Raw genomic sequence first — 25,818 nt, 5'->3', positions numbered from 1 at the left:
TAATTTAGCATTATCTTATGAATTTTTTTATTTTTTTATTTTTTTTTTTTTTTTTTTTGCGGTTAGCCGGACCGCTCTTGCAGCCGCATTACACTAGGCTGGTAATTTATATGGGCACAGAAGGGTGCCTTCGGATGCCTCGTTGGCGTCACATATGGTCCGGCCACAGATAATTTTAATTTCATTTTTTGGAGTTATATCCTTAGCTCCTCGCGAACGTCGTCGTCGCCGCCGCACGCACGCAGAATACGTGTGTACACACGTATGCAGTTGGCGGTGGACGATGTAAGCACTAGGCTAGGTGTAGCTCGCGCCGGCCTCGCGCCGGTGTAGCTCGCGCCGGCCTGGCGCTGCTGTGGGGCGGCCTCACGGCTTCTCCACTGCCCTGGCAGCTTGCGGCGTTCAAATGGGAGTCGCAGTTTACTGTTCGCCATGGAGGGTAGTACTGGGCTGTTGACGAGTGCTCTCGCGAATTGTCCTTCTTTCCCGCACTTGCTTTTGCGATGTTTTCGACGGTCGCCTGTTGCCATATCGGCCCGTACCACCGTGTGTCACTCCCACATGTGGAGCGCACACGCTGCAAGCATTTAGGCCCTTCGAATGCGGATTTTCCTTTATCGCTTCTCGGCCTTTTGGCTAAGATCAAAGTGTAGTATCTGTTCTTATCAGCTTAATATCTGATACGTCCTGCATCGCAGGACCAGAATATTAAACTCATTTTTGGCTCATGACGGAGTGCTAGGGGCTTGCTCCACCTCTGTCGCGGGTTGGCCCGGCATTGCAGTACCGCCGGGATCGGCCCACCTAAAAATAATTAAAACACAGCCTGAAATGGGTAAATATTCTGCAGTTATCAGATATTCCGCTGGTAGCAAAACTTGTTGCAGTTGTCGATGTGCCCAGTAGTTAGCTGCATACACACCACGATTTCCACGGTTTCCACGATTTCTTGTAATTAATTTAGCATTATCTTATGAATTTTTTTATTTTTTTATTTTTTTTTTTTTTTTTTTTTGCGGTTAGCCGGACCGCTCTTGCAGCCGCATTACACTAGGCTGGTAATTTATATGGGCACAGAAGGGTGCCTTCGGATGCCTCGTTGGCGTCACATATGGTCCGGCCACAGATAATTTTAATTTCATTTTTTGGAGTTATATCCTTAGCTCCTCGCGAACGTCGTCGTCGCCGCCGCACGCACGCAGAATACGTGTGTACACACGTATGCAGTTGGCGGTGGACGATGTAAGCACTAGGCTAGGTGTAGCTCGCGCCGGCCTCGCGCCGGTGTAGCTCGCGCCGGCCTGGCGCTGCTGTGGGGCGGCCTCACGGCTTCTCCACTGCCCTGGCAGCTTGCGGCGTTCAAATGGGAGTCGCAGTTTACTGTTCGCCATGGAGGGTAGTACTGGGCTGTTGACGAGTGCTCTCGCGAATTGTCCTTCTTTCCCGCACTTGCTTTTGCGATGTTTTCGACGGTCGCCTGTTGCCATATCGGCCCGTACCACCGTGTGTCACTCCCACATGTGGAGCGCACACGCTGCAAGCATTTAGGCCCTTCGAATGCGGATTTTCCTTTATCGCTTCTCGGCCTTTTGGCTAAGATCAAAGTGTAGTATCTGTTCTTATCAGCTTAATGTGAGCTCATATGGACTGATTACTGCACCGGGAAGCGGTCGCGCTTATTCTCCTGTTTCAGGTCCGCGACCTGAACAATGGAGCTCGTGGTGACGCTGCCGGCGGAGGTCTTCCGCTGCCGGATCTGCTTCGTCACCAAGGCTGCCGGGAGACCAACTTTTGGCGAGTACAAGGACCACTCGGCCCTTCTCCGCCACTACAGGAGGCTGCACGACCCGGAAACGGTTCCCGTTTTCGAGTGCCAGTTTTGCGGCCGACGCGACCCGCGGCTGAAGACGCTGCGGCTACACCAGCGGCTCTGCAATGCAGATTCCGCAACCCCCGGCGCTGCCAGTCGGGGGAGAGTGGGTATGGGACACGATGCCGTGTCTGGCTCTCTGGGGCACCCAGAGTGGTCGGCCGGCGGGAGGTCACAGGCGAGGGCCCCCGAAGCTAGTAGGACAGGCCCTTCGTCCTTAGTTAGTGCTGGGCGCAAGCCACAGGCGAAAGCGGCTCGGGAAGCTAGTACCATAGGCCGCCTAGCCTTAGATAATAGAGAGGGGCTATGGCCACAGCCCAGTCCGGTCCCCGAAGCTAGTAGGACAGACCGGCTGGACTTAGGTTTAACTTACGCGGCGGTCCTGACCCGCAGCAGCGTGGTGGGCTCACAGGCTGCCTTGCCCTCACCCTGTGTGAGTGTGCAGGCGTCTGCGACGCCCAGGACGGCGGTGGTTGCCACCCCCGCGTCGTGTGTACTTTGTGTGCGCACGCCGAGGAGGTCTGGCATCCCCCTGCCGACACGCTCCGCGACGTCAACCGCGTCGCCACGAGTGCCGAGCGCAAGTTCGGGAGGTGAAGGCAGCCCGCTGCCGACGCCTGCCGCCGAACGCGTCGCTCCGGCCAGAGGCGCAGTGTCCGACAAAGGCCGCGGCTCGCCGCTGCCCGCGCCGGCCATTGCACCCAGTGGCGTACGCTGGCCACGTCGTGCGGCTGCCGCAGGCGCCTCCCGCCCGCCATCTGTCGGGAGCGTGGGTACCGGCCTGGGACTGCCGCCCGCATTCGCTACGCCGCCAACAGGTGGCTCTGCGGTGCGGGTGGGCAGTGGCAGGCAGGCTGCCTCGCTCGCCGCGACCGTTGGTGTTATTCACGGCGCAGCCGCGCCGCTGATTGACGCACCAGAGGCCGCGAGCCCGGCGGATGCACCGGATGGTGTGGTGCTTGTGCGGTCGCAGACGTACACGCGCCGCGTTTCCTCTGCCCTGCCGGCGGTAACGTCGAGTGACGCCCGTCACTCCGTCTCCGCTCAGGCAGGGAGTGCTACTAAACAGGCAGCCTCTGTTTCAGATAATGAGTGGCACGTAGTCACCCCACGGAGGGACAGACGCCGTGCTGCAGGACGCAGACCACCGCCCCCGGACCGACGGCGCATCATACCGCCCAGTCCGCGTAACAGCGGCCCGGCGCGAGCCAACGCGCCTGGGCGGCCGGCGCGAGCTACACCTCGTGTATCTCGCGCCGGCGGCAGGGCGCGGGCGACCGCTGGGCCATCTGTTGGCGGCGCGGCGAACAACAGCCGCGGTGCGCTGGGCCCGAGCGCCAGGCCGGCGCGAGCTACACCTGGAGACGCCCGGCCGGCGCGGGCAACACCGGCCACCTCTACGACCACTGCGCCATCTGGTAGCGATCGTTGGGCACCCAGTCCGCGTAACAGCGGCCCGGGGCGAGCCGGCACGTCCGGTCAGCCGGCGCGAGCTACACCTCGTGTTTCTTGCGCCGGCGGCGGGCCGCTGGCGACCGCCGGGCCATCTGTTGGCGGCGCGGCGAACAACAGCCGCGGTGCGCTGGGCCCGAGCGCCAGGCCGGCGCGAGCTACACCTCGAGACGCCCGGCCGGCGCGGGCTACACCAGCCACCCCTACGACCACTGCGCCATCTGGTAGCGATCGTCGGGCACCCAGTCCGCGTAACAGCGGCCCGGGGCGAGCCGGCGCGGCCGGTCAGCCGGCGCGAGCTACACCCCGCGTTTCTCGCGCCGGCGGCGGGCCGCTGGCGACCGCCGGGACATCTGTTGGCGGCGCGGCGAACACCAGCCGCGGTGCGCCTGACCCGAGCGCCAGGCCGGCGCAAGCTACACCGGCCCCTGCTGCTACCGCTGCGCCACCTGTCACCAGCGCGGCGATCGAGAGCAGCACTGAGCGGCCCACGCCAGATGGCAGCACGGCACCACCACCGACGCAGACGACGGAGCGGCGCGACGTGGACGGAGGAACTGCAGCTGCATCTCCGAGAACTGGCAGCAAGAGGAGGAGACGCCGACGCCGTAACAACCGGCCCAGTCCCAACCTCCCGCCGCAAAACTCCCGTCCTTCACAAGACCTGACAGGCCCCCCTGTACCTTCCGAACAGGGCGCAACCGAGGCAGCTCCGCCCCCCCCTCCCCCGGCCGACGCTCGGCTAACGGAGAGGCAGCGGCGCTGGCTGGCGGCCCTGGAGAGCGTCCACAACCAACCGTGGGACGCATTCGTCGCGGCCGTCGAGGACTTCATCTCCGAGATCGCCGAGACGAAGCCACAACGCCAGGCAGCCGGAGGTCGACAGGATGGGCCACCAGCAGCAGCGCACCGCGGCCAGGGCCGCGCCGACGCTGCTGCCAATCCCCCTCCCCCTGCCCCTACACGCGGCCGCGGTGGGCGGCGCGGTGGACGTGGCGCACGGCGCGCGGCGGCCGCCGAGCGTCGGTACGACGCGAATGCAGCATCTGAGATTCAGAAGCTGTACCGCGCGGACCGGCGCAAGGCGATGCAGCGCGTCCTTGGCGAGACGTCACCGTGCTGCCAAATCGATGGCAGCGTGCTCACGGAGCACTTTAAAAAGATCTATGGTAAATCTGACTTCTCTCTTTCAGATGCACCAGCTGCTGTCCCGGTCTTTGCCGCCACCACGCCTCCTGATGTCAGCGAGGAGGTCCTGCTGCCGATCACACCTTCAGAGGTGCAACAGCGGCTCCAGAAGGCGAGCAATACTGCTCCTGGGGCAGACGGAGTCACCTACTCGGACTTGCGACGTGAGGATCCTGGCTGCCACGTGCTAGCTAAGATCTTCTCGCGCTGCTGGAAAGAGCGGAAGACTCCGGTGCAGTGGAAAATATCCACTACCGTCCTCATCCACAAGAAAGGGGACGTCTCGGACGTGACAAACTGGCGGCCTTTAGCATTGAGCTCTACCATCTCTAAGCTCTTTGCTGCAATCGTTGCGGACCGCACTTCTCTCTGGGCAGAGCGGTTGAACCTGCTCTCCCCAGAACAGAAGGGCTTCCGCACGTTTGAAGGCTGCTACGAGCACAACTTCATTGTGCAGACGGCAATTGACGATGCAAGGCGCAGGGGAGGCCAAGCATGCTTTGCTTGGCTTGATCTGGCGAATGCTTTTGGTTCAGTGCCTCACGCTCACCTCCTTGGAGTACTGAGCAGGATGGGACTACCAGAGCAATTGCACCATCTAATTGCCGACATGTACGATGGTTGCTCCACCCGCGTCCGTACATCTGACGGACTAACGGAGGAGATAGAGATCCAGGCAGGGGTCAAGCAGGGCTGTCCACTGTCGCCCATCGTCTTTAATCTCGCGCTCGAGCCGGTACTTCGCGCCGCAACCTTACTCAGAAATGAGTGTGGTATTCCGCTTAGCGGCGTCAGTGTGAGTGCACTGGCGTATGCGGACGATATCGTGCTTCTGGCGCGGGATTCAGAGGCGATGCAGACGCTCCTCAATGTTGTGGGTGAGGCGGCGACGTGGGCCGGGCTTACCTTCAAGCCGTCGAAGTGTGCCACGCTTCACATCCGCCGTCGGCAGACACTAGGCTCGGTATTCGCCCTGCAAGGGGGAGAACCAGCCGTGCTCGGTGCGGGTGACGCCTACCTCCATCTTGGCGTTCCCACCGGGTACAAAGTCACGCAGACGCCAACGGATGCGATCGCGGCAATTCGACGCGACTTGCAGCACCTGGACGCTTCCCTGCTGGCTCCCTGGCAGAAGATTGACGCTGTGCGTGTCTTTCTCCTCCCTAGGCTTGACTTTGTCATGCGGGGCGGAGCGGTACGCAAGGGGCCGCTATCTGCACTCGACAAGGCAGTGAAAGCGGCTGTCAAATCATGGCTGTTCCTCCCACAGCGTGCGTCCACCGAACAGCTGTACCTCGCGCTGGGAGAGGGAGGATGCGGCCTGACGCCGCTCGCGGACGCTGCGGACATCTCCACCATCGTCCACGGCTTCCGCATGCTGCACTGCGACGACGCCACCGTCCGAGACATCGCCTGGGCCACACTATCTACGGCCGCGCGCCGCCGACTGGGGAGGGAGCCGAGTCGTTCCGACTTGGCCACCTACCTTAGCGGCAGCACTGAGGGTGACCTCGCACGCGACGGAGGTGACATCCAGTCACTGTGGACGCGCGTCAGGAACGCCACAAGGCGCCTAGCGCCGCGTGGCGTCACTTGGCGCTGGAGTGAGCTGCTTTCTGAGTTGCAGGTGGAGGTCGGCGGCCGACCCGCCATCGCTGACGACGCGGAACACGGCGGCATCGGAGGGGTGACGCAGCCGGCCACGGAGGGGACGGCGCCTGTGACTACACGACACCTCGATGATGGCGGCGATGGACCGCAACACGATGATGACAGCGTGGGACGCACCGTCAACACTGGCGTCGAGCATGTCCGGGTGGGAGGGGGCGCCAAACGTCTTCTCTCGCGGACGCTCCGCGAGTGTCTGAGACAGCGCCTGCGCAACCTCCTACTCAGGAAACCTGACCAGGGGAAGGTGTTCGAGTGTACCAGGGAGTCCACAGCGTCCAACCACTTCATAGCGGGAGGCAAATACACCCGCTTCGCAGACTGGCGCTTTATCCATCGCGCCAGGCTCGGAGTCGTGCCTCTGAACGGTTGTCGCCGCTTTGATGGGCGGGCAAACAACAACAAAGCCTGCCGACGCTGTGGCCACAACAACGAGACGCTCCCGCACGTGATCAACGCGTGCATGGTGCACTCAGCAGCCCTGCAGTATCGCCACAACGCGGTCCTCAACCGCCTCGCGACAGCAGTCGCTGGGCGGCCAAGGAGAGGAAACGCTGCTGTTCCTGACATCAGGATCAACCAAGCCGTCATAGGGGACAGCAGTGGGCTGCGTCCGGACCTCGTAATAACTGACGAGGCCGCTAAGACTGTGACCATCGTCGATGTGACAATCCCCTTCGAGAATAGGCGGATTGCGCTCGACAACGCTCGGCAACTGAAGAGGATAAAGTACGCCGACGTTGCGCGCGGATTAGCCGCTCGCGGCTATTCCGTCACTGTCGACGCCCTGGTTGTTGGCAGTCTGGGGGCGTGGGACCGCCAGAATGATGCAGTGCTTCGGCACCTAGGCATCGCTAGCCGCTACTGCCAACTGATGCGGCGGCTGATGGTGTCTGACACCATCAAGTGGTCCCGCGACATTTACGTGGAACACATTACTGGCCACCGCCAGTATGTGTCCCCCTAGACTGTGGCATGCTCTGACGTCAGGCTGCGAGACCCTCGAGACTGCAGTCGTCGGAGAACTTCGAGGTCGGTGCCTTCGTGACGTCGGCGTCGAGATTCTCCTCCACGACGCGGGACCTGCGGCGCTACACCATCTTCGCGCCGCACTGCAGCAGTGCCGAGTCAGTAGCGGTGCGTGCGGTGCTGCCTGGTGCCCCTCCCTCCGTGGTGTCCGCCGAATATGGCCCCCACCTCGGTTGGCGCGGTGCTAGGCGGCGCCAAACGTGTGCCTACTGCCCGGCAGTCTCCAGCCAGCGTGGGAAGCAACGCCCTCCTGCCACGACACCCCGGTGACGTCTGCCGCAAGGCGGACAGAGGGGAGAAGTCCGGCTGTGTGTGACCCGCCTGCGTGCGTGGCACACCAGCCGCTGGCAGCCGTGCATGTGCAGTGTGCTGTCAGGGCATGGAGAAGAATGTAATAAACAAAATAGATCCTAAACTAGCTCCAACCTTCCCCGTTCTGAAATTATCTAAGGCCGCGCCTACCGCGGGATTAATCTTAAGGTAATATACTTAAGCATCCGCGCCTAACGCGGCCTTCCAATATTTAAGTAGTGGGCTTAACCCACGAGTTAGAATAAGGTTCAATTACTTAAGTACGGTTAGAACCGTTTTTCTAAATTTTATTTTATCTAAACTTAACAAATTTGTAAAACTCGCATTGTATAGAGTCATGAATATTTTTTCTTAAATTTATACTTCTTAAAACTGTAACTAAGAATTATCTCGGAAAATAAAAATCTGTTCTTATCAGCTTAATATCTGATACGTCCTGCATCGCAGGACCAGAATATTAAACTCATTTTTGGCTCATGACGGAGTGCTAGGGGCTTGCTCCACCTCTGTCGCGGGTTGGCCCGGCATTGCAGTACCGCCGGGATCGGCCCACCTAAAAATAATTAAAACACAGCCTGAAATGGGTAAATATTCTGCAGTTATCAGATATTCCGCTGGTAGCAAAACTTGTTGCAGTTGTCGATGTGCCCAGTAGTTAGCTGCATACACACCACGATTTCCACGGTTTCCACGATTTCTTGTAATTAATTTAGCATTATCTTATGAATTTTTTTATTTTTTTATTTTTTTTTTTTTTTTTTTTTGCGGTTAGCCGGACCGCTCTTGCAGCCGCATTACACTAGGCTGGTAATTTATATGGGCACAGAAGGGTGCCTTCGGATGCCTCGTTGGCGTCACATATGGTCCGGCCACAGATAATTTTAATTTCATTTTTTGGAGTTATATCCTTAGCTCCTCGCGAACGTCGTCGTCGCCGCCGCACGCACGCAGAATACGTGTGTACACACGTATGCAGTTGGCGGTGGACGATGTAAGCACTAGGCTAGGTGTAGCTCGCGCCGGCCTCGCGCCGGTGTAGCTCGCGCCGGCCTGGCGCTGCTGTGGGGCGGCCTCACGGCTTCTCCACTGCCCTGGCAGCTTGCGGCGTTCAAATGGGAGTCGCAGTTTACTGTTCGCCATGGAGGGTAGTACTGGGCTGTTGACGAGTGCTCTCGCGAATTGTCCTTCTTTCCCGCACTTGCTTTTGCGATGTTTTCGACGGTCGCCTGTTGCCATATCGGCCCGTACCACCGTGTGTCACTCCCACATGTGGAGCGCACACGCTGCAAGCATTTAGGCCCTTCGAATGCGGATTTTCCTTTATCGCTTCTCGGCCTTTTGGCTAAGATCAAAGTGTAGTATCTGTTCTTATCAGCTTAATATCTGATACGTCCTGCATCGCAGGACCAGAATATTAAACTCATTTTTGGCTCATGACGGAGTGCTAGGGGCTTGCTCCACCTCTGTCGCGGGTTGGCCCGGCATTGCAGTACCGCCGGGATCGGCCCACCTAAAAATAATTAAAACACAGCCTGAAATGGGTAAATATTCTGCAGTTATCAGATATTCCGCTGGTAGCAAAACTTGTTGCAGTTGTCGATGTGCCCAGTAGTTAGCTGCATACACACCACGATTTCCACGGTTTCCACGATTTCTTGTAATTAATTTAGCATTATCTTATGAATTTTTTTATTTTTTTATTTTTTTTTTTTTTTTTTTTTGCGGTTAGCCGGACCGCTCTTGCAGCCGCATTACACTAGGCTGGTAATTTATATGGGCACAGAAGGGTGCCTTCGGATGCCTCGTTGGCGTCACATATGGTCCGGCCACAGATAATTTTAATTTCATTTTTTGGAGTTATATCCTTAGCTCCTCGCGAACGTCGTCGTCGCCGCCGCACGCACGCAGAATACGTGTGTACACACGTATGCAGTTGGCGGTGGACGATGTAAGCACTAGGCTAGGTGTAGCTCGCGCCGGCCTCGCGCCGGTGTAGCTCGCGCCGGCCTGGCGCTGCTGTGGGGCGGCCTCACGGCTTCTCCACTGCCCTGGCAGCTTGCGGCGTTCAAATGGGAGTCGCAGTTTACTGTTCGCCATGGAGGGTAGTACTGGGCTGTTGACGAGTGCTCTCGCGAATTGTCCTTCTTTCCCGCACTTGCTTTTGCGATGTTTTCGACGGTCGCCTGTTGCCATATCGGCCCGTACCACCGTGTGTCACTCCCACATGTGGAGCGCACACGCTGCAAGCATTTAGGCCCTTCGAATGCGGATTTTCCTTTATCGCTTCTCGGCCTTTTGGCTAAGATCAAAGTGTAGTATCTGTTCTTATCAGCTTAATATCTGATACGTCCTGCATCGCAGGACCAGAATATTAAACTCATTTTTGGCTCATGACGGAGTGCTAGGGGCTTGCTCCACCTCTGTCGCGGGTTGGCCCGGCATTGCAGTACCGCCGGGATCGGCCCACCTAAAAATAATTAAAACACAGCCTGAAATGGGTAAATATTCTGCAGTTATCAGATATTCCGCTGGTAGCAAAACTTGTTGCAGTTGTCGATGTGCCCAGTAGTTAGCTGCATACACACCACGATTTCCACGGTTTCCACGATTTCTTGTAATTAATTTAGCATTATCTTATGAATTTTTTTATTTTTTTATTTTTTTTTTTTTTTTTTTTTGCGGTTAGCCGGACCGCTCTTGCAGCCGCATTACACTAGGCTGGTAATTTATATGGGCACAGAAGGGTGCCTTCGGATGCCTCGTTGGCGTCACATATGGTCCGGCCACAGATAATTTTAATTTCATTTTTTGGAGTTATATCCTTAGCTCCTCGCGAACGTCGTCGTCGCCGCCGCACGCACGCAGAATACGTGTGTACACACGTATGCAGTTGGCGGTGGACGATGTAAGCACTAGGCTAGGTGTAGCTCGCGCCGGCCTCGCGCCGGTGTAGCTCGCGCCGGCCTGGCGCTGCTGTGGGGCGGCCTCACGGCTTCTCCACTGCCCTGGCAGCTTGCGGCGTTCAAATGGGAGTCGCAGTTTACTGTTCGCCATGGAGGGTAGTACTGGGCTGTTGACGAGTGCTCTCGCGAATTGTCCTTCTTTCCCGCACTTGCTTTTGCGATGTTTTCGACGGTCGCCTGTTGCCATATCGGCCCGTACCACCGTGTGTCACTCCCACATGTGGAGCGCACACGCTGCAAGCATTTAGGCCCTTCGAATGCGGATTTTCCTTTATCGCTTCTCGGCCTTTTGGCTAAGATCAAAGTGTAGTATCTGTTCTTATCAGCTTAATATCTGATACGTCCTGCATCGCAGGACCAGAATATTAAACTCATTTTTGGCTCATGACGGAGTGCTAGGGGCTTGCTCCACCTCTGTCGCGGGTTGGCCCGGCATTGCAGTACCGCCGGGATCGGCCCACCTAAAAATAATTAAAACACAGCCTGAAATGGGTAAATATTCTGCAGTTATCAGATATTCCGCTGGTAGCAAAACTTGTTGCAGTTGTCGATGTGCCCAGTAGTTAGCTGCATACACACCACGATTTCCACGGTTTCCACGATTTCTTGTAATTAATTTAGCATTATCTTATGAATTTTTTTATTTTTTTATTTTTTTTTTTTTTTTTTTTGCGGTTAGCCGGACCGCTCTTGCAGCCGCATTACACTAGGCTGGTAATTTATATGGGCACAGAAGGGTGCCTTCGGATGCCTCGTTGGCGTCACATATGGTCCGGCCACAGATAATTTTAATTTCATTTTTTGGAGTTATATCCTTAGCTCCTCGCGAACGTCGTCGTCGCCGCCGCACGCACGCAGAATACGTGTGTACACACGTATGCAGTTGGCGGTGGACGATGTAAGCACTAGGCTAGGTGTAGCTCGCGCCGGCCTCGCGCCGGTGTAGCTCGCGCCGGCCTGGCGCTGCTGTGGGGCGGCCTCACGGCTTCTCCACTGCCCTGGCAGCTTGCGGCGTTCAAATGGGAGTCGCAGTTTACTGTTCGCCATGGAGGGTAGTACTGGGCTGTTGACGAGTGCTCTCGCGAATTGTCCTTCTTTCCCGCACTTGCTTTTGCGATGTTTTCGACGGTCGCCTGTTGCCATATCGGCCCGTACCACCGTGTGTCACTCCCACATGTGGAGCGCACACGCTGCAAGCATTTAGGCCCTTCGAATGCGGATTTTCCTTTATCGCTTCTCGGCCTTTTGGCTAAGATCAAAGTGTAGTATCTGTTCTTATCAGCTTAATATCTGATACGTCCTGCATCGCAGGACCAGAATATTAAACTCATTTTTGGCTCATGACGGAGTGCTAGGGGCTTGCTCCACCTCTGTCGCGGGTTGGCCCGGCATTGCAGTACCGCCGGGATCGGCCCACCTAAAAATAATTAAAACACAGCCTGAAATGGGTAAATATTCTGCAGTTATCAGATATTCCGCTGGTAGCAAAACTTGTTGCAGTTGTCGATGTGCCCAGTAGTTAGCTGCATACACACCACGATTTCCACGGTTTCCACGATTTCTTGTAATTAATTTAGCATTATCTTATGAATTTTTTTATTTTTTTATTTTTTTTTTTTTTTTTTTTGCGGTTAGCCGGACCGCTCTTGCAGCCGCATTACACTAGGCTGGTAATTTATATGGGCACAGAAGGGTGCCTTCGGATGCCTCGTTGGCGTCACATATGGTCCGGCCACAGATAATTTTAATTTCATTTTTTGGAGTTATATCCTTAGCTCCTCGCGAACGTCGTCGTCGCCGCCGCACGCACGCAGAATACGTGTGTACACACGTATGCAGTTGGCGGTGGACGATGTAAGCACTAGGCTAGGTGTAGCTCGCGCCGGCCTCGCGCCGGTGTAGCTCGCGCCGGCCTGGCGCTGCTGTGGGGCGGCCTCACGGCTTCTCCACTGCCCTGGCAGCTTGCGGCGTTCAAATGGGAGTCGCAGTTTACTGTTCGCCATGGAGGGTAGTACTGGGCTGTTGACGAGTGCTCTCGCGAATTGTCCTTCTTTCCCGCACTTGCTTTTGCGATGTTTTCGACGGTCGCCTGTTGCCATATCGGCCCGTACCACCGTGTGTCACTCCCACATGTGGAGCGCACACGCTGCAAGCATTTAGGCCCTTCGAATGCGGATTTTCCTTTATCGCTTCTCGGCCTTTTGGCTAAGATCAAAGTGTAGTATCTGTTCTTATCAGCTTAATATCTGATACGTCCTGCATCGCAGGACCAGAATATTAAACTCATTTTTGGCTCATGACGGAGTGCTAGGGGCTTGCTCCACCTCTGTCGCGGGTTGGCCCGGCATTGCAGTACCGCCGGGATCGGCCCACCTAAAAATAATTAAAACACAGCCTGAAATGGGTAAATATTCTGCAGTTATCAGATATTCCGCTGGTAGCAAAACTTGTTGCAGTTGTCGATGTGCCCAGTAGTTAGCTGCATACACACCACGATTTCCACGGTTTCCACGATTTCTTGTAATTAATTTAGCATTATCTTATGAATTTTTTTATTTTTTTATTTTTTTTTTTTTTTTTTTTGCGGTTAGCCGGACCGCTCTTGCAGCCGCATTACACTAGGCTGGTAATTTATATGGGCACAGAAGGGTGCCTTCGGATGCCTCGTTGGCGTCACATATGGTCCGGCCACAGATAATTTTAATTTCATTTTTTGGAGTTATATCCTTAGCTCCTCGCGAACGTCGTCGTCGCCGCCGCACGCACGCAGAATACGTGTGTACACACGTATGCAGTTGGCGGTGGACGATGTAAGCACTAGGCTAGGTGTAGCTCGCGCCGGCCTCGCGCCGGTGTAGCTCGCGCCGGCCTGGCGCTGCTGTGGGGCGGCCTCACGGCTTCTCCACTGCCCTGGCAGCTTGCGGCGTTCAAATGGGAGTCGCAGTTTACTGTTCGCCATGGAGGGTAGTACTGGGCTGTTGACGAGTGCTCTCGCGAATTGTCCTTCTTTCCCGCACTTGCTTTTGCGATGTTTTCGACGGTCGCCTGTTGCCATATCGGCCCGTACCACCGTGTGTCACTCCCACATGTGGAGCGCACACGCTGCAAGCATTTAGGCCCTTCGAATGCGGATTTTCCTTTATCGCTTCTCGGCCTTTTGGCTAAGATCAAAGTGTAGTATCTGTTCTTATCAGCTTAATATCTGATACGTCCTGCATCGCAGGACCAGAATATTAAACTCATTTTTGGCTCATGACGGAGTGCTAGGGGCTTGCTCCACCTCTGTCGCGGGTTGGCCCGGCATTGCAGTACCGCCGGGATCGGCCCACCTAAAAATAATTAAAACACAGCCTGAAATGGGTAAATATTCTGCAGTTATCAGATATTCCGCTGGTAGCAAAACTTGTTGCAGTTGTCGATGTGCCCAGTAGTTAGCTGCATACACACCACGATTTCCACGGTTTCCACGATTTCTTGTAATTAATTTAGCATTATCTTATGAATTTTTTTATTTTTTTATTTTTTTTTTTTTTTTTTTTGCGGTTAGCCGGACCGCTCTTGCAGCCGCATTACACTAGGCTGGTAATTTATATGGGCACAGAAGGGTGCCTTCGGATGCCTCGTTGGCGTCACATATGGTCCGGCCACAGATAATTTTAATTTCATTTTTTGGAGTTATATCCTTAGCTCCTCGCGAACGTCGTCGTCGCCGCCGCACGCACGCAGAATACGTGTGTACACACGTATGCAGTTGGCGGTGGACGATGTAAGCACTAGGCTAGGTGTAGCTCGCGCCGGCCTCGCGCCGGTGTAGCTCGCGCCGGCCTGGCGCTGCTGTGGGGCGGCCTCACGGCTTCTCCACTGCCCTGGCAGCTTGCGGCGTTCAAATGGGAGTCGCAGTTTACTGTTCGCCATGGAGGGTAGTACTGGGCTGTTGACGAGTGCTCTCGCGAATTGTCCTTCTTTCCCGCACTTGCTTTTGCGATGTTTTCGACGGTCGCCTGTTGCCATATCGGCCCGTACCACCGTGTGTCACTCCCACATGTGGAGCGCACACGCTGCAAGCATTTAGGCCCTTCGAATGCGGATTTTCCTTTATCGCTTCTCGGCCTTTTGGCTAAGATCAAAGTGTAGTATCTGTTCTTATCAGCTTAATATCTGATACGTCCTGCATCGCAGGACCAGAATATTAAACTCATTTTTGGCTCATGACGGAGTGCTAGGGGCTTGCTCCACCTCTGTCGCGGGTTGGCCCGGCATTGCAGTACCGCCGGGATCGGCCCACCTAAAAATAATTAAAACACAGCCTGAAATGGGTAAATATTCTGCAGTTATCAGATATTCCGCTGGTAGCAAAACTTGTTGCAGTTGTCGATGTGCCCAGTAGTTAGCTGCATACACACCACGATTTCCACGGTTTCCACGATTTCTTGTAATTAATTTAGCATTATCTTATGAATTTTTTTATTTTTTTATTTTTTTTTTTTTTTTTTTTTGCGGTTAGCCGGACCGCTCTTGCAGCCGCATTACACTAGGCTGGTAATTTATATGGGCACAGAAGGGTGCCTTCGGATGCCTCGTTGGCGTCACATATGGTCCGGCCACAGATAATTTTAATTTCATTTTTTGGAGTTATATCCTTAGCTCCTCGCGAACGTCGTCGTCGCCGCCGCACGCACGCAGAATACGTGTGTACACACGTATGCAGTTGGCGGTGGACGATGTAAGCACTAGGCTAGGTGTAGCTCGCGCCGGCCTCGCGCCGGTGTAGCTCGCGCCGGCCTGGCGCTGCTGTGGGGCGGCCTCACGGCTTCTCCACTGCCCTGGCAGCTTGCGGCGTTCAAATGGGAGTCGCAGTTTACTGTTCGCCATGGAGGGTAGTACTGGGCTGTTGACGAGTGCTCTCGCGAATTGTCCTTCTTTCCCGCACTTGCTTTTGCGATGTTTTCGACGGTCGCCTGTTGCCATATCGGCCCGTACCACCGTGTGTCACTCCCACATGTGGAGCGCACACGCTGCAAGCATTTAGGCCCTTCGAATGCGGATTTTCCTTTATCGCTTCTCGGCCTTTTGGCTAAGATCAAAGTGTAGTATCTGTTCTTATCAGCTTAATATCTGATACGTCCTGCATCGCAGGACCAGAATATTAAACTCATTTTTGGCTCATGACGGAGTGCTAGGGGCTTGCTCCACCTCTGTCGCGGGTTGGCCCGGCATTGCAGTACCGCCGGGATCGGCCCACCTAAAAATAATTAAAACACAGCCTGAAATGGGTAAATATTCTGCAGTTATCAGATATTCCGCTGGTAGCAAAACTTGTTGCAGTTGTCGATGTGCCCAGTAGTTAGCTGCATACACACCACGATTTCCACGGTTTCCACGATTTCTTGTAATTAATTTAGCATTATCTTATGAATTTTTTTATTTTTTTTTTTTTTTTTTTTTTTTGCGGTTAGCCGGACCGCTCTTGCAGCCGCATTACACTAGGCTGGTAATTTATATGGGCACAGAAGGGTGCCTTCGGATGCCTCGTTGGCGTCACATATGGTCCGGCCACAGATAATTTTAATTTCATTTTTTGGAGTTATATCCTTAGCTCCTCGCGAACGTCGTCGTCGCCGCCGCACGCACGCAGAATACGTGTGTACACACGTATGCAGTTGGCGGTGGACGATGTAAGCACTAGGCTAGGTGTAGCTCGCGCCGGCCTCGCGCCGGTGTAGCTCGCGCCGGCCTGGCGCTGCTGTGGGGCGGCCTCACGGCTTCTCCACTGCCCTGGCAGCTTGCGGCGTTCAAATGGGAGTCGCAGTTTACTGTTCGCCATGGAGGGTAGTACTGGGCTGTTGACGAGTGCTCTCGCGAATTGTCCTTCTTTCCCGCACTTGCTTTTGCGATGTTTTCGACGGTCGCCTGTTGCCATATCGGCCCGTACCACCGTGTGTCACTCCCACATGTGGAGCGCACACGCTGCAAGCATTTAGGCCCTTCGAATGCGGATTTTCCTTTATCGCTTCTCGGCCTTTTGGCTAAGATCAAAGTGTAGTATCTGTTCTTATCAGCTTAATATCTGATACGTCCTGCATCGCAGGACCAGAATATTAAACTCATTTTTGGCTCATGACGGAGTGCTAGGGGCTTGCTCCACCTCTGTCGCGGGTTGGCCCGGCATTGCAGTACCGCCGGGATCGGCCCACCTAAAAATAATTAAAACACAGCCTGAAATGGGTAAATATTCTGCAGTTATCAGATATTCCGCTGGTAGCAAAACTTGTTGCAGTTGTCGATGTGCCCAGTAGTTAGCTGCATACACACCACGATTTCCACGGTTTCCACGATTTCTTGTAATTAATTTAGCATTATCTTATGAATTTTTTTATTTTTTTATTTTTTTTTTTTTTTTTTTTGCGGTTAGCCGGACCGCTCTTGCAGCCGCATTACACTAGGCTGGTAATTTATATGGGCACAGAAGGGTGCCTTCGGATGCCTCGTTGGCGTCACATATGGTCCGGCCACAGATAATTTTAATTTCATTTTTTGGAGTTATATCCTTAGCTCCTCGCGAACGTCGTCGTCGCCGCCGCACGCACGCAGAATACGTGTGTACACACGTATGCAGTTGGCGGTGGACGATGTAAGCACTAGGCTAGGTGTAGCTCGCGCCGGCCTCGCGCCGGTGTAGCTCGCGCCGGCCTGGCGCTGCTGTGGGGCGGCCTCACGGCTTCTCCACTGCCCTGGCAGCTTGCGGCGTTCAAATGGGAGTCGCAGTTTACTGTTCGCCATGGAGGGTAGTACTGGGCTGTTGACGAGTGCTCTCGCGAATTGTCCTTCTTTCCCGCACTTGCTTTTGCGATGTTTTCGACGGTCGCCTGTTGCCATATCGGCCCGTACCACCGTGTGTCACTCCCACATGTGGAGCGCACACGCTGCAAGCATTTAGGCCCTTCGAATGCGGATTTTCCTTTATCGCTTCTCGGCCTTTTGGCTAAGATCAAAGTGTAGTATCTGTTCTTATCAGCTTAATATCTGATACGTCCTGCATCGCAGGACCAGAATATTAAACTCATTTTTGGCTCATGACGGAGTGCTAGGGGCTTGCTCCACCTCTGTCGCGGGTTGGCCCGGCATTGCAGTACCGCCGGGATCGGCCCACCTAAAAATAATTAAAACACAGCCTGAAATGGGTAAATATTCTGCAGTTATCAGATATTCCGCTGGTAGCAAAACTTGTTGCAGTTGTCGATGTGCCCAGTAGTTAGCTGCATACACACCACGATTTCCACGGTTTCCACGATTTCTTGTAATTAATTTAGCATTATCTTATGAATTTTTTTATTTTTTTATTTTTTTTTTTTTTTTTTTGCGGTTAGCCGGACCGCTCTTGCAGCCGCATTACACTAGGCTGGTAATTTATATGGGCACAGAAGGGTGCCTTCGGATGCCTCGTTGGCGTCACATATGGTCCGGCCACAGATAATTTTAATTTCATTTTTTGGAGTTATATCCTTAGCTCCTCGCGAACGTCGTCGTCGCCGCCGCACGCACGCAGAATACGTGTGTACACACGTATGCAGTTGGCGGTGGACGATGTAAGCACTAGGCTAGGTGTAGCTCGCGCCGGCCTCGCGCCGGTGTAGCTCGCGCCGGCCTGGCGCTGCTGTGGGGCGGCCTCACGGCTTCTCCACTGCCCTGGCAGCTTGCGGCGTTCAAATGGGAGTCGCAGTTTACTGTTCGCCATGGAGGGTAGTACTGGGCTGTTGACGAGTGCTCTCGCGAATTGTCCTTCTTTCCCGCACTTGCTTTTGCGATGTTTTCGACGGTCGCCTGTTGCCATATCGGCCCGTACCACCGTGTGTCACTCCCACATGTGGAGCGCACACGCTGCAAGCATTTAGGCCCTTCGAATGCGGATTTTCCTTTATCGCTTCTCGGCCTTTTGGCTAAGATCAAAGTGTAGTATCTGTTCTTATCAGCTTAATATCTGATACGTCCTGCATCGCAGGACCAGAATATTAAACTCATTTTTGGCTCATGACGGAGTGCTAGGGGCTTGCTCCACCTCTGTCGCGGGTTGGCCCGGCATTGCAGTACCGCCGGGATCGGCCCACCTAAAAATAATTAAAACACAGCCTGAAATGGGTAAATATTCTGCAGTTATCAGATATTCCGCTGGTAGCAAAACTTGTTGCAGTTGTCGATGTGCCCAGTAGTTAGCTGCATACACACCACGATTTCCACGGTTTCCACGATTTCTTGTAATTAATTTAGCATTATCTTATGAATTTTTTTATTTTTTTATTTTTTTTTTTTTTTTTTTGCGGTTAGCCGGACCGCTCTTGCAGCCGCATTACACTAGGCTGGTAATTTATATGGGCACAGAAGGGTGCCTTCGGATGCCTCGTTGGCGTCACATATGGTCCGGCCACAGATAATTTTAATTTCATTTTTTGGAGTTATATCCTTAGCTCCTCGCGAACGTCGTCGTCGCCGCCGCACGCACGCAGAATACGTGTGTACACACGTATGCAGTTGGCGGTGGACGATGTAAGCACTAGGCTAGGTGTAGCTCGCGCCGGCCTCGCGCCGGTGTAGCTCGCGCCGGCCTGGCGCTGCTGTGGGGCGGCCTCACGGCTTCTCCACTGCCCTGGCAGCTTGCGGCGTTCAAATGGGAGTCGCAGTTTACTGTTCGCCATGGAGGGTAGTACTGGGCTGTTGACGAGTGCTCTCGCGAATTGTCCTTCTTTCCCGCACTTGCTTTTGCGATGTTTTCGACGGTCGCCTGTTGCCATATCGGCCCGTACCACCGTGTGTCACTCCCACATGTGGAGCGCACACGCTGCAAGCATTTAGGCCCTTCGAATGCGGATTTTCCTTTATCGCTTCTCGGCCTTTTGGCTAAGATCAAAGTGTAGTATCTGTTCTTATCAGCTTAATATCTGATACGTCCTGCATCGCAGGACCAGAATATTAAACTCATTTTTGGCTCATGACGGAGTGCTAGGGGCTTGCTCCACCTCTGTCGCGGGTTGGCCCGGCATTGCAGTACCGCCGGGATCGGCCCACCTAAAAATAATTAAAACACAGCCTGAAATGGGTAAATATTCTGCAGTTATCAGATATTCCGCTGGTAGCAAAACTTGTTGCAGTTGTCGATGTGCCCAGTAGTTAGCTGCATACACACCACGATTTCCACGGTTTCCACGATTTCTTGTAATTAATTTAGCATTATCTTATGAATTTTTTTATTTTTTTATTTTTTTTTTTTTTTTTTTGCGGTTAGCCGGACCGCTCTTGCAGCCGCATTACACTAGGCTGGTAATTTATATGGGCACAGAAGGGTGCCTTCGGATGCCTCGTTGGCGTCACATATGGTCCGGCCACAGATAATTTTAATTTCATTTTTTGGAGTTATATCCTTAGCTCCTCGCGAACGTCGTCGTCGCCGCCGCACGCACGCAGAATACGTGTGTACACACGTATGCAGTTGGCGGTGGACGATGTAAGCACTAGGCTAGGTGTAGCTCGCGCCGGCCTCGCGCCGGTGTAGCTCGCGCCGGCCTGGCGCTGCTGTGGGGCGGCCTCACGGCTTCTCCACTGCCCTGGCAGCTTGCGGCGTTCAAATGGGAGTCGCAGTTTACTGTTCGCCATGGAGGGTAGTACTGGGCTGTTGACGAGTGCTCTCGCGAATTGTCCTTCTTTCCCGCACTTGCTTTTGCGATGTTTTCGACGGTCGCCTGTTGCCATATCGGCCCGTACCACCGTGTGTCACTCCCACATGTGGAGCGCACACGCTGCAAGCATTTAGGCCCTTCGAATGCGGATTTTCCTTTATCGCTTCTCGGCCTTTTGGCTAAGATCAAAGTGTAGTATCTGTTCTTATCAGCTTAATATCTGATACGTCCTGCATCGCAGGACCAGAATATTAAACTCATTTTTGGCTCATGACGGAGTGCTAGGGGCTTGCTCCACCTCTGTCGCGGGTTGGCCCGGCATTGCAGTACCGCCGGGATCGGCCCACCTAAAAATAATTAAAACACAGCCTGAAATGGGTAAATATTCTGCAGTTATCAGATATTCCGCTGGTAGCAAAACTTGTTGCAGTTGTCGATGTGCCCAGTAGTTAGCTGCATACACACCACGATTTCCACGGTTTCCACGATTTCTTGTAATTAATTTAGCATTATCTTATGAATTTTTTTATTTTTTTTTTTTTTTTTTTTTTTTTTGCGGTTAGCCGGACCGCTCTTGCAGCCGCATTACACTAGGCTGGTAATTTATATGGGCACAGAAGGGTGCCTTCGGATGCCTCGTTGGCGTCACATATGGTCCGGCCACAGATAATTTTAATTTCATTTTTTGGAGTTATATCCTTAGCTCCTCGCGAACGTCGTCGTCGCCGCCGCACGCACGCAGAATACGTGTGTACACACGTATGCAGTTGGCGGTGGACGATGTAAGCACTAGGCTAGGTGTAGCTCGCGCCGGCCTCGCGCCGGTGTAGCTCGCGCCGGCCTGGCGCTGCTGTGGGGCGGCCTCACGGCTTCTCCACTGCCCTGGCAGCTTGCGGCGTTCAAATGGGAGTCGCAGTTTACTGTTCGCCATGGAGGGTAGTACTGGGCTGTTGACGAGTGCTCTCGCGAATTGTCCTTCTTTCCCGCACTTGCTTTTGCGATGTTTTCGACGGTCGCCTGTTGCCATATCGGCCCGTACCACCGTGTGTCACTCCCACATGTGGAGCGCACACGCTGCAAGCATTTAGGCCCTTCGAATGCGGATTTTCCTTTATCGCTTCTCGGCCTTTTGGCTAAGAAGCACCCCGCGGTCGGAGCGGTCCGTTGTGCTCTGTAGCGGGTCGCGGGTCGCGAGTCGCGTTTCGTGGTCGTTTCGTTTGTTCTTGGTTTTTCCAGCGTTGATATTTTTGCGGTGAATATGTCGAACCGGTCGAACAGTATTCAATGCGTATTCGACAGAGCAGCGAGACGGCCTACGGCCTTTGAAATACAGGAATGGATATTTGGTGATCTGAAAGTACCGGAAAATGACGTCGACACCTTTCAACTGGATTTTGTCTTATTCTCGTTATTCGTGAAATTTCTCGACCAGGAGAAATACGAAAAGTATGGCCTGGCACTCGCGGGCGAACATCCGTTCCGCTACTTCGATGGAACTGTCGGAACAGTGCATATAGTGCCATCTGGCTTTGGGATACGGACTGTGCGGGTATTTAACGTACCCCCTGAGTGTCCCAATGACGTAATCGGCCGTGTCCTGTCGCGGTATGGCACGGTGCTCAGCATCACGAATGAGAAGTGGGGAAGTGCCTACCGTTTCCAGGGCAACAGCGGCGTTCGTAGTGTCCGCATGGACCTCCGCCAGCACATCCCGTCGTATATAAATGTTGCGAGTACCAGGGCCCAGGTCACCTATATTGGGCAACCGCAAACTTGCTCCCTTTGTCAATCGACGGAGCATCTCCGCGTGGACTGCCCGCGCCGGCGTCCTGTGCAACTGCCGCGGGAACGCACTGCTGGTACCGACCTTGTGCCTCTCCTCAGCGAGGTAGTGGCGGGCGCTGCCCACCGTCCCGCTGAGCGACCTGACGTGTCGCCCCCGCCAGAAGCAGTGCAACCGGCACCCAGTGCACCGGCTGACGGACCCGTCCCGGACCAGACGCCCGTTGTGGCGGTACCGCCGGCGGCGTCTGATGTGCCTGCTATGGCGAGTGATGTGGTCGCGGTCGAACAGATGGAGGTCGTTCTTCCTACCCCGCCCATCCCGGCAGATGACGCTAAGTCCCCCCGCCGTCGTCATCGGCGCAAGAAGGCGAACCCGGACCAGTCGGCGGAGGAAGCGGACGGTTTACGTCCTCCTGAGAGCGGCAGTGAGGCTGACTCTCAGGCCTCCTCAGTTTCCCGCTCTGTTTCCGCTGACCGCTCGGGCGGTATGCGGCAAACTGCTCGGCAACTAGAGGCTCTTATCAGTTCCTCGCGAGATCGGGGAGCGATCCCTGCAAAACGGAAACATGACCAGGGTAGCGACCAGCCAATGCAGCGTACTCGCACCCTTTCACATCCTACTGTGTCCGACGCGTCTGCGCCGCCTGGCTTAGACTATCCTGCCGATGGGGGAGGCCTGAACTGGGCTGACGACGAGGGCGATGACATGCGTGATTGAGTGGGCCTTTCCCCACATGAGCTGCTTGGTATTTGTTTCTCACATCCGGGGTGATATCGCTGGCTTCTGGTGTGGATGTTTCCACACCTGCTTCCCTACGGCCGTGACCCTATCTGCCGTTGTCTACTCTGTGTTGCTCTCCCATGCCTGCCTTTGACCGTCCGCCGGGAGCCCTCTCCCTTTTAACGATCAATATCAACTCCATCTCCAACCCGGTCAAACTTCGATCTCTGAAGGACTTTCTCCGCCTTGGTGCGTTTGATGTGGTCTTTCTCCAGGAAGTTTGTGCCCCTTTTCTATCTGACCTTGCTGGTTATGAGGCACTGTATAACATCGACCCTGACGCCCGGCGGGGTACTGCTTTGCTCTACCGATCAGAGTTTACTCCATCCCACGTTACCACGCTACCCAACGGTCGCGTTCTTGCATGTATCCTTCAAGATGTCCTTTTTCTAAATGTCTATGCTCCTTCCGGTGCTAACCACAGGCATGACAGAACGACACTTTTTCAGACTGATCTCCCCCCTTTCTTAGCAGCTCGTCGCCCTATCGTCTTTGGCGGAGACTTCAACTGTGTGGTAGCCGAAGTTGACCAGGTCCCGACGCCTATGCGGTGTGAAGCGCTCGCTTCACTCCTTCGGGCGGCTGACCTTACTGACACATGGCGCCACTTCCATCCCGCCTACACGCAATTTACCCACATCTATCCCACTGGAGCCAGCCGTATTGATCGTGTTTATGTCTCGGCTGATTTGACTCCCGCCCTTTGTGCCGTCCAAGTCATACCCGTGGCCTTTAGTGACCACTGTGCGTACTCGTGTTCCTTGCGTATCGCGGGTCCTGCCCCGGTTCCTCATGGCACCTCTTGGAAGATGAATACCCTTCATCTGTCCCTGCCCGAACTTCGTGCTCTTGTCACGAAAACGTGGCAGGATTGTCTCGTGGACACTTCCCGGTACCCTACCACGGTGGTTTGGTGGCTCCGCTGTGCGAAGCCCCGGCTGCGACGTGTTATCCGGCAATACAGTCGCGACGTCGCCCACTGGAAACGTAGTACGTTGGCCTTCTATCAGCAGTGTCTCACTGACGCCCTGACTCTTCCTGCTGACCGGTATGACCAGCTCCGCATGCGCCTCAACAAAATTAAGGCGCAAATCCTTCGCTTCTCTCGGGAGAAAGCCGACGGTATGGTGGTGAGGTGTCGTCCTGCATCCCTGATTGAAGGCGAGGAGCCATCCCTTTATCACCTTGCCTCTGAACGAACTCGTGCCAAGAAGAACACCATTTTGCGCCTTAAGACAGACGATGGTGTGCGTATCACAGACAACCGCGACGTCCTCCAACACCTGACGGACCATTTCACGCACCTCTTCCAGGATGTTGAGGTCGACGTTGCCGCCCAACGTGCACTTGTCAGTGGGGTGCCAACTTCTTTGGATCGTCATGACCGCGGCTCCTTAACCGAGCCCGTGACACTCGCTGACCTCACATCTGTCCTCCGTGCCTGTCCGGGACGCAAGTCACCTGGCCCCGACGGTCTCCCTTATGAGTTCTACCAACAATTTTGGGACCTGCTCGGCGACCGTTTCTGCAAAATGTGCGAGGAGATTTTTGCTGGATGCGACTTACCCGCCGACTTTTTATCTGGACGTATTGCCCTTATTCCAAAGGTGACTGGTCACTGCCGAGCTCAAGACCTGCGTCCTATCACTGTCCTTAACGCTGACTATAAGTTGGTGGCACGATGCGTGGCCTCTCGTCTCAAACAGGCGATGACTAAGGTACTTTGCCCCACTCAATCCTGTGGCGCTTCGCGTCGGAACATCTTCACCGCCGCTTCCCTGTACCGCGATGTTGTCTTCCTCACCGCTGACACTCGCACCCCGGCTGCCATTCTTTCCTTGGACTTCGCCGGTGCCTTTGACAGGGTCTCGCACCCTTACCTGCTGGGCGTTATGTCGCGGATGGGTTTTGGGGAGCGTTTCATACGCATCATCCGGCACTTCTTGGATGGGGCGAATTCCACTATCGTGGTGAACGGTTGCCGGTCGCGCCCCATTCCCATAAGACGGTCAGTTCGACAGGGGTGTCCCTTGTCGATGTATTTGTTTGCCTTAGCGCTGGACCCCATGCTGCGTGACATTGGCCGGTTGGTCGACGGTGTCGTTCTCCCAGGCGTCACCTTCCGCTGTGCGGCCTACGCCGATGACGTTGGTGTGTTCGTTGCTAACGCCAGGGACATCGATTCCGTTCGCCGCATTCTCGATGTTTATGAACGGGCCTCCGGTGCTCAGTTAAATCCCAACAAGACTGTATTACTTCCGCTAGGGCCACGATCTTTGACCGTCGAACGCCCCTGGTACCGAGTTGTAGGGGAACAGCGTATCTTGGGTCTTGAGGTGACTGCCTGTCCGCAGCGTATGTTAACCCTCACGTGGCGGCGGCTTCTCACACGCATCAGGGGCCTTTGCGTGAGCCACGCTGATCGACGGCTCGACCTCCATCAACGCATCCAGCTTATTAATGGTTATCTCCTCTCACGAGCATGGTATGTCGCCCAACTCCTTACGCTGCCGAAGCAGATCGGCCGAGCCATCTCCCAAGCAGTATATTGGCTCTTGTGGCGGCATGCGCTGTTCAAGGTTGATGCGCTGACCTGTACGCTGCCGAAGGTCGATGGCGGCCTTGGCCTCATTGACTTTTCCCGGAAATGTGCGGCCCTTCTGATTCACCGTGTCGCCGCTTTGCGCGACGCCGACCCCGGTGGGACTACAGCGGTCCTCTTCGACCGTTATCGTCCACACTCGGCGCGTGCACCGGTCTGTTTGATGCATATTCCGATCCGGCTGACGACGGTCAGGGACTATTACTTCCACCGCAGTTATGTCCTCGCAGTGGCCACTGACAAGGCACGCACGTCGAAGCGCCTTTACCAGGCACTCCGAGGCCAGCCCAAGCCCCATAAATTAGAGGACAGACGACCGTCGGTCATCTGGCGCCAAGTTTGGGCTAATATTAACAACTCAGCCCTTCCCACGGCAGTTTCAGCGCTATGGTACCGTGTCGTCAACAATTTAATCCCCACTAACCATCGCCTGGCGGCTATCCGCCTACGGCCCTCGGCTGCTTGCGGCCGCTGTGGTGACGTTGACACCAGGGAGCATC

General features: G+C 54.8%; 15 non-coding genes and 1 pseudogene across 15 annotated transcripts; all 16 read left to right on the top strand.

Moving 5' to 3' along the window:
• Positions 1-616: 616 nt before the first annotated feature.
• Positions 617-809, top strand: LOC126439428 (U2 spliceosomal RNA). The gene has a single exon (XR_007581186.1). It is a non-coding gene; the product is annotated as a U2 spliceosomal RNA (small nuclear RNA).
• Positions 810-1,573: 764 nt separating this feature from the next.
• On the top strand, positions 1,574-1,707 carry LOC126439484 (U2 spliceosomal RNA; annotated as a pseudogene).
• Positions 1,708-7,878: 6,171 nt separating this feature from the next.
• LOC126439475 (U2 spliceosomal RNA) lies at positions 7,879-8,077 on the top strand. The gene has a single exon (XR_007581215.1). It is a non-coding gene; the product is annotated as a U2 spliceosomal RNA (small nuclear RNA).
• A 764-nt stretch (positions 8,078-8,841) lies between these two features.
• Positions 8,842-9,034, top strand: LOC126439427 (U2 spliceosomal RNA). The gene has a single exon (XR_007581185.1). It is a non-coding gene; the product is annotated as a U2 spliceosomal RNA (small nuclear RNA).
• A 764-nt stretch (positions 9,035-9,798) lies between these two features.
• Positions 9,799-9,991, top strand: LOC126439426 (U2 spliceosomal RNA). The gene has a single exon (XR_007581184.1). It is a non-coding gene; the product is annotated as a U2 spliceosomal RNA (small nuclear RNA).
• A 764-nt stretch (positions 9,992-10,755) lies between these two features.
• LOC126439424 (U2 spliceosomal RNA) lies at positions 10,756-10,948 on the top strand. The gene has a single exon (XR_007581182.1). It is a non-coding gene; the product is annotated as a U2 spliceosomal RNA (small nuclear RNA).
• Positions 10,949-11,711: 763 nt separating this feature from the next.
• On the top strand, positions 11,712-11,904 carry LOC126439423 (U2 spliceosomal RNA). Its single transcript, XR_007581181.1, has one exon. It is a non-coding gene; the product is annotated as a U2 spliceosomal RNA (small nuclear RNA).
• A 763-nt stretch (positions 11,905-12,667) lies between these two features.
• Positions 12,668-12,860, top strand: LOC126439422 (U2 spliceosomal RNA). The gene has a single exon (XR_007581180.1). It is a non-coding gene; the product is annotated as a U2 spliceosomal RNA (small nuclear RNA).
• Positions 12,861-13,623: 763 nt separating this feature from the next.
• On the top strand, positions 13,624-13,816 carry LOC126439420 (U2 spliceosomal RNA). Its single transcript, XR_007581179.1, has one exon. It is a non-coding gene; the product is annotated as a U2 spliceosomal RNA (small nuclear RNA).
• A 763-nt stretch (positions 13,817-14,579) lies between these two features.
• On the top strand, positions 14,580-14,772 carry LOC126439419 (U2 spliceosomal RNA). Its single transcript, XR_007581178.1, has one exon. It is a non-coding gene; the product is annotated as a U2 spliceosomal RNA (small nuclear RNA).
• Positions 14,773-15,536: 764 nt separating this feature from the next.
• Positions 15,537-15,729, top strand: LOC126439418 (U2 spliceosomal RNA). The gene has a single exon (XR_007581177.1). It is a non-coding gene; the product is annotated as a U2 spliceosomal RNA (small nuclear RNA).
• Positions 15,730-16,488: 759 nt separating this feature from the next.
• Positions 16,489-16,681, top strand: LOC126439417 (U2 spliceosomal RNA). Its single transcript, XR_007581176.1, has one exon. It is a non-coding gene; the product is annotated as a U2 spliceosomal RNA (small nuclear RNA).
• Positions 16,682-17,444: 763 nt separating this feature from the next.
• Positions 17,445-17,637, top strand: LOC126439416 (U2 spliceosomal RNA). Its single transcript, XR_007581175.1, has one exon. It is a non-coding gene; the product is annotated as a U2 spliceosomal RNA (small nuclear RNA).
• A 762-nt stretch (positions 17,638-18,399) lies between these two features.
• Positions 18,400-18,592, top strand: LOC126439415 (U2 spliceosomal RNA). The gene has a single exon (XR_007581174.1). It is a non-coding gene; the product is annotated as a U2 spliceosomal RNA (small nuclear RNA).
• A 762-nt stretch (positions 18,593-19,354) lies between these two features.
• LOC126439414 (U2 spliceosomal RNA) lies at positions 19,355-19,547 on the top strand. The gene has a single exon (XR_007581173.1). It is a non-coding gene; the product is annotated as a U2 spliceosomal RNA (small nuclear RNA).
• Positions 19,548-20,309: 762 nt separating this feature from the next.
• On the top strand, positions 20,310-20,502 carry LOC126439412 (U2 spliceosomal RNA). The gene has a single exon (XR_007581171.1). It is a non-coding gene; the product is annotated as a U2 spliceosomal RNA (small nuclear RNA).
• The last annotated feature ends 5,316 nt before the right edge of the window (positions 20,503-25,818 follow it).

This window comes from Schistocerca serialis, unplaced genomic scaffold (assembly GCF_023864345.2).
Source record: "Schistocerca serialis cubense isolate TAMUIC-IGC-003099 unplaced genomic scaffold, iqSchSeri2.2 HiC_scaffold_1322, whole genome shotgun sequence".
Classification (NCBI taxonomy): domain Eukaryota; kingdom Metazoa; phylum Arthropoda; class Insecta; order Orthoptera; family Acrididae; genus Schistocerca; species Schistocerca serialis.
The sequence above is the reverse complement of the archived record's forward strand: the minus strand, read 5'-3'. Positions and strand labels throughout refer to the sequence as shown.